General features: G+C 44.4%; 1 protein-coding gene across 3 annotated transcripts in view; it reads right to left on the minus strand.

The window, feature by feature from the left end:
- The window catches only part of KCNJ6 (potassium inwardly rectifying channel subfamily J member 6), a 235,201-nt gene that overhangs the window by 165,476 nt on the left and 56,976 nt on the right, over positions 1-12,749 (minus strand). The window lies entirely within an intron of this gene.

Genomic DNA, 12,749 nt, shown 5'->3' on the forward strand with positions numbered 1-12,749 from the left:
ATATTTCTTTGATTTTCTGACATGTACAGCAACCGAACTATTGGCCACTATTATTTTTCTTTTTTGAAGACCTTTTCTTTTTCTGATTATGAAACTAATACATGCTCATTATTTAAAAACTCAGAAAATATTGAAAAATTATAAATCAGAAAATATAGTGCTCTCATAATACCACCCTTAGAGGAAACCACTATTACATTTTGGTGAACACCTTTTTATTTCCATTTCTATACCTGTGACTATATACAAATACGGAAATATGATCACAGTTCTAGAAATATAAATGTCTATATGCTACATACAATGTTGTAAGTTGGTCTTTCACTTAATACCATACCCTCCGTCTTTCTATGTCAATAAGGTTAGAATACGTCATCATTTTTTAATGATTGCACAGCATTTGTCACGGGTTAGGCCATCATTTCCTTAACCAGATTCCATTTAATTTGCTTACAATTTTCCACGACTATAAAATGCCATGATGAGCATTCTGGAACTCACCTCTTGGTGTCCTCGTCCTTTAACCACTGAGGATAATTAGGGTTAGGTAAGGGAAGGTCACACAGTATGACTATTAAGAATTTTGACGATTGTCCCCCACGGAGGTTGGGTCTCATAGTGTATAAACTGTTCGTTTCCTTACATTCTTGAGAATTTGTCAGTGGCACTAGCACACTTCCCTCCTCAATCTATGCTGAACTGATAGGCATAAAGTGGTATCTTGTTATTTCACACTGTCGTTTTCCTTTCTCTGACCTTTGCTTTATGGACAATCAGGCCACTCCTTCACGTGTAATCAGTACGACCTTGACTCTTAGGGTCCTGTTGCAGTGCTCCATCTCCCCTGCCATCAATAATTTCAGTGCTTAGAAGCCAAAGGTGGCACTTATTTTTCGCCACGGCTGTTGTACAATGCCGAGCACATCACAGCTGCTTGGCTAGCACTTGAGTTGATGTGTTATGGTGGTTCAGGTGCTGAAGTACAGTTGACGAAATCACCATTCACCCTTCTAGTGCCACTAAGAGTCTACTTTGCGTGTCAACAAACAGCATTTTGCATCACAAGTAGATGCTTGATTTTCACAAGCCCTGTATTCATAGCAATGAAATCAGGGCAATGCCTCTTACTTAAACGAATCATTGCCCTTGAGAACAGCGGCGTTAAGGGAGCATAATCCAACATCCTACCCGCGGTGGCACTTAACCCGTGATATTAGGCTGCCATGCGGTTTAAATCGAGATGCAGAGAAATAGCCTGGCTGTTGGAGAGGCTAAGAGTGTCGTGTAGTAGAGACAAATAAGACACGCAGAGAAGAACCTGTCACCCCAACACTGGCCCACAGGAGTGTGCACAGAGGCTGCTTCCAAGACAGGTTGACCCTAGTGGTTTGCAATTCACACATGGAAGCAATTCCGTGGTGAGAACTCAGTGAAGCTCATCCTTGACCTGTAGGAAACTCCTTCTGTCTCTGCCCGCTCTGTCATTGGTGCTGCACTTCACCTCTTAGGCCAGTCTGCTGTGGGTTTGGCCCCTCTTACTCGATCTCTCCTGTTTCCTGGTCTGTGACTTGCTCCGCCTTCATTATCTGGCTCTGTACCTCCTGTCAGTCTCTGGATCACTGACCTCTTCACCTTGGCTTTCCTTTGACAGCCACAGTGGTGAGACTCCCCAAACCACAGGCTCCCAGATGCCAGGCATTCTATCCTTACAAAGCCCTGCCACATTGGCCTTTCCTCCTGTGTGTCACCACTTTACCTATTGTGGCCAAGGACCCTGCCATCGTTTTTTATCCCAATCTTGTTGCTTTGTGGTCCTTGCAACTATTCATATTCAGATGTGTTGGATATCCTAGTTCTGGAGACACCAAATACTACCTGCATCAGCACTTTTCCCTTCTCTGTAGTTAAACGGAAACTTCTGACATCGTTGGGGTAGAGACCCTTAACAATCCTAAATTTAGCTCTCTCAGTTTGACTCATCTATATCATAACTTACGGTGGAAATCATGACATATGTTTCTGTGTAAGTACTTTAGCTATTCTATGGGTCTTTAAACTCCTTATGTCCTTCCCTCATGATCAGAAAGTTGAGGTTTGCCTGGCATGTATCCCCATAAGGCACTGACATTCCATTCTCCATCCCAAGCAAATCCTCCTTTTTCTAAAGTCAAGGGTTTCCTCCAAAGTACATTGCTAGTTATAAGATTTACAACACTGGGAAGGGACTTAGAAGACTTGTAGCATATTTATCCTGGAAGAAATTCTGCTAGAGATCATCAAGTCCAACCCCTTAGTGCTGCAGTCGGCAAAACTCCTTATGCCAAGAAAGGAATTTACATCAAGCTGGTCTCTTCCCCTTGTCAATAACCTCTACTGCCCCGAAACCTCAAGGTCCACCACACACGAATGTATTGGGACACGATTCCTTATACGATAATCCGGTGCTGTGTTCACCTTCTTTGTATCTTTGTTCAAGCAATCTCACTCTCAGCAACCATCCTGATTTCCACCAATGGCTGAGGACTTCCAAATGTATTTATCCAGCTCTGCTCTCCCCATCAAACTCTGGCTCTCTACTAGACAGTCCCGTCCAGATGCTCAATGGATGTTCCAAACCAACACGGTCAAAGCTGCTCTCTATTCCCCAGTTCTCCTCCCCAAGGCTCCCCATCCCACCCCAGCCCCTCACACTTGGGCTTCTTTTTCCACTCTCTGTCATTGGCTTATGGTATTACCACCCACATTATGCCTAAGCTAGAAACGTGGAAACCCCTGCCTCTTCTTTGTTCCTTACGCCTGATATTTCATGTATTAAATTTGACCTTCCTTAGCTGCTGTCTCTAAAAGGGACTGTAAATGTGGCATCCAGCTGCCTCCAGCGTCACCTGCAGCACTGAGGGTTTGTTTTGAAACAATACCTGGGGAGGTTATCGAAAGTGCAAACTTGACCCAGGCACCCCCTGTTCAAAATCCTTCAATCCCCCTCTAACAAATGAGGATGCAACCCTTGTCTTTCAGCCAGGCCTGGTTGCCAGGTGCTCTAGGCTCTCCACTCACTCTAGTTAGAGCTGCCTTCCTGCCTTGGCAATCACTGTTCCTTCTCCCTAGACACTTCACTTTCCATTTCCTCCTTGCGTTTCCCAAATCCATCCCTAAGAACACCACTGGACACCACTATTCTTCCTGACCATCTTTCTGACTTTTATTTCTAAAAATGCCGATGCTCAAATTTGTCCCGCATCACATCCATAATTTGTTATGGAGCTAAGGGACTCCAGGACCTCTGGACAAGCCACGTCTTGTGCCCAGTAGCCTCACTGGGGGCTCCCATGGACACAACCACAATGGCTGTGAGACAGTACGTGGTAGACGGGCGTCTATGTCACTAAGGCTGCCCATCTCCCACGGGATTACCCATCATGAGTGTCAACAGCTGGGGACCACATACCCCCACCCCCATTTCTAACATCTTCTACCAGAATACAAGGTTCCAGAACCTTGGCGTGCCTCTTGGAAGAGCTGGGTTCTTTTGTCCTAGGAGGCACTCCTTTTACAATTGTGTTTCTACACATTTAATAGAAAAATGGAAACATTTAAAATTGGGGGGGGAATCATGATGATGTGTTTGAGCAAAACATGCCCACAGATAGTGAAAAAAAAAGTCGTAAGTGTCTTGTTAAAATCATACCAGACTCCTTAGGTACTGACCGTCAGGGGCAGTGGGTATTTAATTTTGTTTTTTTTTCTGACTGTATTCTCTCTACCACACCTGGGAATGTAAACAAAAGCTCCGTGGTTTGCTTGGTGTGTGTGTGTGTGTGTGTGTGTGTGCGATTTATACCCACACTTGTATTTCAGCTAAGGCGAGTGTGGTTTTCTACTGGAACCATGCCAGATATATCCTTCTGTCTGACTGTCTGAAATGATAGAGGGGTTTTTAATGAAGGCAATTATAGCAGAGTCTGACTGTAGCTCAGCAGTAGGACTAAACCACTGTGAGGCAGGGAGGGAGAGAGCGGGGAGAGACAGCGAGAGAGGGAGAGTGAGAGATCGAGAGAGAGAGAGAGAGAGAGAGAGAGAGAGAGAGAGAGAGAGAGAGAGAGAGAGAGACTCATGAACGCCAAGCTCCTGGGGGGGGGGCAGTGCTTCTCGGCTGGGCCCCCTGACACACAGAGGACAGGGGTCAGTGGACCTGAGTGAGGTCTACATGTTCGGTGGTGGTGATGCCTTCCTTTCTGCTCTCCAGAAGTAGTTCTTTAAGGGAAACTCATCATAGTTGATACATTTCAAACCAGTCATATTTCCATCTCAGATAATTTTATCTCTCTAAAATGTGTGCTTATATTCATCAGAAAACTGTGATTTTTTTCAAGTTACAACCATTTCAAGCAACATTTATATAAAGTGAGAAATCAATGCTATTTTATGACCTGGTATCCTCAATCGGACCTCATCTCCAGGTTGAAACAGGGGCCCTCAAATCTGCCCCCTTGTTCTTAGGGTTCTCTACAAATGTGCCAGCTGTGGCCCACTTCCTCTTTCCTGACATGATACCACAGCAGGTCACCTGAGGACTGATTTAAAAAGAAATGTCACACTCTCAGCTAGGCAATCAAATAAATGTTCTTATAATATGGTACCATATATACTGCCTTGAGTTGCTGCAGGCAGGAGGATTTAAGGGCCACAAATTAGCATTTTTTCCTAATAGAAATAAGTGGCCAGCATTGCAGTGTGGTTTGGGACATACAAAAATAGTAACCCCTAACATTTATTTCACATTTATTATAGCCTGGCACTATGTGGCATGCATCACTAGACAATCTCATTTAATTCTCACAACGACCCTATGAAATAGGTGCTGCAGTCCCCACCTTGCAGATGGAAAAATTGAGGCACAGAGAGGTTGAGCAAATCGCCCCAGGTCGCACAGCTGGTAAGGAGTAGAGCTGGGTGTCAAACCCATGAAAGTTCTACCTCATGGAACCATAGTAGGCTTCACAGAGGAAGAACGTCAATGTGTCTAAAAGGGAAGAAGATTGATGCGGGGAGAGAAGGAGCAAGGCAGAATATTCCAGATAGGGAACACTATGACTAGAGGTGGGGAACCTTGGTCTGAGGAACAGCAGGTGGCAGGTGACATGAGGCCAAGTGTGAGAAGAATAGCAGGGGACTAGCTTAAAAAGTTAGGGCATAAACATGGCATCAGGCTGAGTCTGTCAGGAGGGAGACTGAGGCTGGACTTGAGATGTTTGAAGCTGTGGGGGGGGAGGGGACCAAGGCCTGAACCTGTGTGAGCACCTTGGAGAAACCCAGAGAGCACACTCTCTCCTGGAAGCTAAGGGTCATGGTGATTTGAAGAATTAAAAACGTGTCCATCAGAAGGTGATACCATTATACATAGGAGAGTTAGTTTTTATCCTGCTTTACTCAGCTAAAGACTCCCAAAGCGGTTTAAAGTTTTCATCATTTGGGGTAAAAAAAAAATCTGAAGGGGCATGCTTGAAGGAGAAGATAAAATTCTTTCTGGGCAGGCCACACGGGATGCTCTTGGTGATAGAACCTCCTTTGCAAAAGGCTGAGAGCCCCTGCCTCACTCAGACACCCTTTCTAAGGTCCTATGTACATGTCACCCTGCTGGGTTCCGGGTGACGCCCTTGGTGCGGCTGTGTGGACCAGACGAGGGACAGTCCTAAGACCTTGAGGCATTCGGATGTCTTCCAAAAAGGAATTAGATCAGATTCGACGTTCTACTTGTACTGACATCACCTCAGTTCACCTGTGCTTCAGGGTGAGTCTCAAGTGGCAGGCAAGGTTTGGAGCAAGGACCTGGGTGCTTTCTTGAGCACATGAACTTCTCTTCCATAGAGCAATGGGTTGCAGGGCTAAGAAAAAACTGCTGGGCCACATGGCGGCAGAGTTTCTCCCAACCCCACCTCTGCATGAGTCCTGCCCTGCTTGTAACCCTGTGGCCACAGTCCACACTCCATCATCGATATCCAGGCAACATTCCCTGAATGCCCAGGGTGGTTGGTTTCTCAGAATATTGATGAACAAGTCATTCCTCCTTTCCTAGAGCTCCTGGAAATATCATAAAATATAGAACAAGCATTATCACCAATGTTACATCAAGAAATTTCTTTTAAAGAAAATACTGAGCTAGACTGCAGAGAGGCACGGAAGATGTCTGGGCGGCTGAAGCACTCAGAACCCTTTATGCTGCTGCCAACTATCAGTGGGCACTCCTGCTCCCAGGATGCATCTGTGCTAGGTTTGCCTAGGGCTCCCCAGGACTCCACTGCAAAGGGCTGAATCTCGGAAGCACAGAGACTCTCCTCTTGGTCTCTTTCACACAACATATTGCTTTCTTTTGGACCAGCAGCTCTTGGAGGCTCTTGCCTTGACTCCAGGGCTATCTTCCAGGAATCCTAAACCTTACAATGTTTGATGCCTCTCCCACCTGCCTTCATCTGAGGCACAAACCTCGCTAAACTGTCTCTGTTCACAAGAAGACAGGGAGCAGATGCTATATTGTTCCCTTTCTCCACCCCCCCCTTTTTTTTTCTGTTTTGTTTTTAGGTTGCCCACGATCCAAGTTCTGGGCACACTGAGCCATCCAGTAGCTGCTCTGCACTCCCAGCTCTGCCCCATTCCATAGAATGTCAGAATTCTCCCATGCAAGATCTGGCTTTCACCTGCCTCCCCAGGACCATTTCCCATCACTCCTTGGTTCTAAACTGTGGCACAGCCAAACGAGCCCCTTTCAGTACCTGAACACATTGCATTGGTTCATCCCTTTTCTTGCTTTATTTGCCTGCAAAGTGAACTCCTACTTGTCTTCTAGGACTCAGCTCAGATTTGACTTCTTATTTGACATGGTCCCTGGATACCCTTTTCCTCGTGACCATTTTCTCTGCACCCCAGGATCTGTGCATACTTCTGTCTTAGGACTTCTCATTCCTGGAGCCATAACTTCCGAAGTTACAGAACAAGCCAGAGGCAACTTTAAAGTCATGACAACTTCAGGAGCAAGTGGAAAACTGAAAAATAATTACTCTCTTTGTTTCCAAAGAAAAAGAAACAGAATCTCCAAACAACACTGAAGAATGCGTAGAATGAATAGGGTTTCTTGGAGCAGTCATGACTTTTTTGACATGGGATACTGGCTGATCATTCGTCCAGAATGTTCCAGAGGATTTCTGCTCCAGAAAGTGGTGCAATGAAATGATTTGTAAAAACCCTTTAAAACTGTTTCAGGGATGTGGTCATAGTTCAAGGGAAAAACGCCCCAACTCTTTTTGTTTTTATTTATATGGAGTTTTTTTTTTTTTTTTTTTTTTACTATTATTTAATCAGAGGCAGGTGGTGAGGGTAGCAGTGGAAGTAAAGTGGGAATGATGATAGGGACGAACTGGCAAAATAACTAGTAACTGGTTAGTTACTTTGACATCTAAGGAATATTTAGAAAAAAATCACCTGACAGGTTGACCCTGTTTGAAGGCGTCACTCAAGTCCAGTGGTGAGCTTGCTATTTTCACTGCAACACTTGTGTTTGTCTAATGTTGTTTTAGGGAGCCCTGTGCAACGGTACTGTGGAGGCTCCTGGTTCCCCGGAGAAAGCAACTGCTCAATGCTCCAGACTTGCTTGCCTTTTAACTTCTGCCTATAGTTTCCACTGGAGCCAGCTTCCTCTCCTAGGGCCGTGCTGTGCTGTGTGAGACAATCTGTCCTGTACTCCCTCAAGAACTGGATGGGTTGTAGTGAAGAGCAAGAGATTCACTCGCTCGGTCATTCATTGCTCAGCTTTCTGAGGCTATGATAATACACCTCCTTTGGGAGGGCCACGATTAGTTTTTTTTTGACAGGAGATTAATCCAATGCTAAAATTGAAGACTAACTTGCCCAATAGTAGATAATCCATGCGGAAATTCCTCAATCAGATGGGGAACCCAGTGGAGCACAGTAACAGTTCCTTCCCAAGCCAGGCCACTCTTGGGTTGTCAGCATCCAGGGAAGTGGTGTGAATGCTTGTTCTCAAAACAGAACATCACCCCTGCTAATATGGGTCACAGGGGAGCTAAAAGGGCAATGGGGAGCCCCAGTTATTGCAATCCCCCAGGAAGTCAGCCTGTTACTTATGTATGGAAGAAAGGGTGTAGGGGACAAGGAGATGTGATTCTTCAACCTCTCGTCTGTGTCAATAGTTATAAAAGATACTAAGTTGGAGGAATATTTTAAAAAATGTTATTTTGCAAAATTCAGTTTCATAACCAAATGTGACATTTACTGGGCTGGAGAATGAGGAACATTTATTGATAGAAATCATATCATTTTCTTGTGTTTTTTGCCACGTGTTTTCAGCTTGAACTTCTGTTTGGGCAGAGGAGGGAAAAAAGAGAAAGTCACCCTTTCATTTGGTACCTCACAACTGATTCTCAGCAGCAGAGATCTTTGAGAAGAAAGGGAAACAAGGGAACGCCATGGTAAGCTCCTTTTTCTGTTGTTCTTTTGTCCCTTCCCTGTCTTTATTTATAATTAATTTCCTGATTTGAGTTTCTGGAAAGATGGAGTAGATGTACTTTTCTCTATTCCTCCCACTAAGTACTACTAAAAATCCCTGGGCATTATATATAAAACAAACATGAAAAGTGGAGAGAAGAGGCAGACTGGCCAGAAACCTTAGGGCCCAAGGAATAGCATGTGGTGAATTTCCCATATATTTTTTTCTTCTTACATCTCAGACTGGATACTGGAGAAACTGGAAATTTGGAAATTATCAATGGGTAAAGACAAAAATGTCCCAAGAAAAGTCAGCCCTCTCTAGCCAGCTAACCAGGAAAGAGGCAGCTTAGAAAGACAGACATCTTAGAGACTAGAACCACTCTACTCCAACCAAACATCACAGAAAAAACTGCAACCCTACTCCAAGAGCAGACGATGAGAAGGGAGCCTGGACTCCCACCCTCGTCAGGCAATAACAAAGCACCTCAAGCCTCCTGCCCAGGTGGTGTCAGGGAAGGCAGGGTGAGGAGAGCAGATTTCTCTCCACGTTGAGGTAGAATGAGCCTCCCTCACTGAGACCACACGGAAAACCTGAACTTCTCTCCAGAGTTAGCAGTAAGGAAGGAGCCCTCCCCATCCCCACTGGGGTACTGTTAGAAGAATGCTAGTGTAGGGGCAGGACTTACGCTACCACTCAGGTAGGTACTACCCAAAGTGTAGTGGAGACCACATGGGAAGCATCAATGAGGCACACTCTTGTTCCAGCCAGGGACCTATCACTGGAGGCCCAGTGGGGAGCCTGAACTCTCATTCCCACCCAGCGGTTAGGAGGATGTCAATGTCCTCACCCTGGTGTCAATGGAGACTGATGTCACACTAGGCAGTAATGAGACGGTGCCTCCCTCACTCACCAGAGTGGTGTCAGAGCAGGCTTGTTATAATACAAGATTTAAATGAGATATAGTCTTATGACATAAGACCTCCAAAGTCTAGCTTCCAATGACAAAGTTCACTTGTCACAGCAAGAATCTGAATGAGATCAAACTGAATGAGAAAAGACAGACACCGACAGTGACATGACACAGATGTTAGAATTATCTGAGGATTTTAAAGCCGTCATCGTAAAAACATTTCAACAAGCAATCACAAACATAACTGAAACAAATTTAAACAGAAGTTGCAGCAAAGAAACAATAAGCCTCAGCCTATTATTTTAGGAGGTGCAGATAAGAACCAAACGGGAATTTTAGAACTAAGAATTACAATAGCTGAAATAAAAATCTTAACGAGTGGCATCAGCAGCAGAATGGAGGGGACACAGGAAAGGAGCAGCGAATTTGAGGACAGAAGAATGGAAATTATTCAATCTGAGCAACAGAGAGAACATAGACTGGAAAAGAAATGAACAGGGCCTTAGGAACATGTGGGGCTATAACAAAAGATCTAACATTTATGTCATAGAGTACCAGGAGGAGAGGGAAAGAGCGTGAGATTGAAAAGGTATTCAAAAGAATAATGGCTGAAAAGTTCCCAAATTTTATAAAGATTCAAGAAACTGAGTGAATTCTATACAGGATAAATCTAAAGAAAACCACACAAAGATCCATCATAATCAAACTTCTGAAAATGAGAAAAATCTTGAAAAGCATCCAGAGCAATGATACATTACCAATAGGGGAAAAATAATTCAAATGACACTGGATTTTTCATCAGAAACCATGGAGGCAGAAGGACATAGCACAATATTTTTCAGTTACTGAAGGAAAGGAACCACCAACCGGGAATTCTATTCCAGCATGAATTCAGGGGAAGTCACAACATTCTTAGGTGAAAGAAAAAAAGAGCAGACTCACACCCAAGGCATGGTGAAAAGAAGTTAATACACAAAGAGAAAATAATAAAATAAGGATTTTTAGTACCTCATACATGGAGAAAGGACACAGAAAGAGCAAATATATTGGTAAATACAGAAGACTTTACATTTCCTGTAATGGTATAGGTAGGTTGAAAGTAAAAGAATGGAAAAAATGTATCACACAAACAATAATCAAAAGAAAGCTGGTGTGGCTATATTATATAGAATAGACTTCAGAGCAAAGAAAATACCAGGGCTGGAGAGAAACATTACATAATGATAAAGGGTCAAACCAACCAAGAATACATAGCAATCCTAAATATACACACCAAACAACAGAGATGCAAAATATGTGAAGCCAAACCCAATAGAATTGAAAGGAGAAATACCCAAACCTACAAATACAGTTGAAAGCTTCAGCATACCTATCCCAACTGTTGATAGAACAACTAGAGAGAAAATCAGCAAGGACAGAGGAACTCAGAAACACCATCAACCAGTAGGACCTTATCGACATTCATAGAACACTCCACCCTAGCCACACCACAATACACACTCTTTTCGGGTGTCCACAGAATATATACCAAGACAGACCATAAAACAGACCTCAACAACCTTAAAAGAACTGAAATCACACAGATTATGTTTTCTGACCACAATGCAATTAAACTAAAATGAAAATCTTGTTTTTCTCTTTCTGTTTGTTGCCTCTATCCATTTTTATTTTTCCTCCTTTTCCGATTTGTGCCGCCCTCTACACCCCACCACTGTGAGCCGCTCTCACTCGCACTGCAGGAGAATGTAGTTCACGGGAGTTTTGGAGTGGCATGTGGCTGTCATGCTCCAGGGCTTTAAAGGAAGGAGAAGAATGGACTTTACATTCGCATAAGCCTTTCAATTAGAACCATTTCTTTCCTCTTGGAGAATTACCACGCCCCTCACCTTGCTCTGGTCTCACTATCCCTTCCTACAGAACACCAGAGGAGAGAGAAGGATGGTTGACATTCTGAGTCTCTGTCACTGAAAATGGGTTTGCATCGTTTGTATAATTTAAGCAGTTTTGTGACAAAAAAATTAAGTGGAGCAGAAAAAAATAGCTTTCCTTATGTTTTAGGAGACCTAAAAATTCAAAAGGCAGAAGTTGAGAGGGACGGCATCTGCTGGGGACCCTCTGCCCCTGTGGACCAGCCATTGCGTAACCAGGTGCTATGTTCATAGGGCCCTCTGGGTGCTGCCAAGCCATGAAGCCCTTCCTGTTCACATGTGGAGAATCTCTCAGAAACATGTATTCCCAATAATGGGGGGCTCACTGACAAGCTCCCAGTTGTTTGATATTTATCAATAGTAGGACAGGAAAACTGACTCCAGCCACCATTAGGTGCAAGGTGGGCTATTGGCCAAGCATGGCTGGGAGCCCATCTCTGACAGGGAGCAGCTGCTCCCTCCCTGTCTCTGAGGACAATAGAAGGCAACGGGGAGGGATGGTGCTTTCTCCACCCGTTGGGAGCCATGGCCAGAAGCATGGGGTCGGGGTGTCCAACCATCATTTTTTGAAGGTCTTCAGGCTCCCTGCATTTAAAAAGTAAATCTCATAATTCTGCTTTCTAAATACCACAGAGGCAATTCCATACAATGTGTGGCATTCACTGAGGCCATATTTCTTGGGATAGGGGCGGGGATAGAATTACTGTGCTGAAAGTAGCAACCAGCTTAAACACATTCACTTCCTTCCTGTGGCCTGGCCCCGTTCCCCCAGAGAACCTGCTACCATCTCTCTTGCTCTCTCACTACTCCTTGCTTTCACTTCCTGGATTCAGGGTGACTGTGCCTCTGGCCCATATGTGGGAAGCAGTTCAGGTCGGGCCAGCCTCTCTGTTCCTGGCTCTCTATCTCTACGTAGATAAGCAAGTCTGCCTGAGGACAGGTGTGGAGAAAGTCCTTGTTCTTAGGAGATAACACACTCAAATACTTCGTGGTGAAGTGTCCTGGCATCTACAATGAATTCTCAAGTGGTTCAAAACAGAGAGGGACCACACCCATACGGCAACACGACAACGTTAATGGTTGAGGACTCTAGGTGAAGGGTACGTGGGTGTACTGTGTTAGTCTTGTGACTTTTCTGTTGGTTTGAAAGTTTTCAAAACTAAAAAAAAATGAGACAAATCTGCCTGGTAAGGATAAGCCCCCTCTCTTCAGCCTCAGGTCCGAACGATGGTCTCTGCACTGGGGGAGGTGTGTAGCCAGGGTGCCGACATGGGAAAATGCAATGTCTCCATTGCAGACTTACTGAATTGAAACTGTTGGGGATAGAAGCAAAGACTAGCGATTTCTTGAATCCATTCTCTGTGGAGATACCTAATTTTAAGATGGTAGGACAAAGCCTTCTCTGCCT

The sequence above is a fragment of the Rhinolophus ferrumequinum genome, chromosome 2 (assembly GCF_004115265.2).
Source record: "Rhinolophus ferrumequinum isolate MPI-CBG mRhiFer1 chromosome 2, mRhiFer1_v1.p, whole genome shotgun sequence".
In the NCBI taxonomy this organism is placed as follows: domain Eukaryota; kingdom Metazoa; phylum Chordata; class Mammalia; order Chiroptera; family Rhinolophidae; genus Rhinolophus; species Rhinolophus ferrumequinum.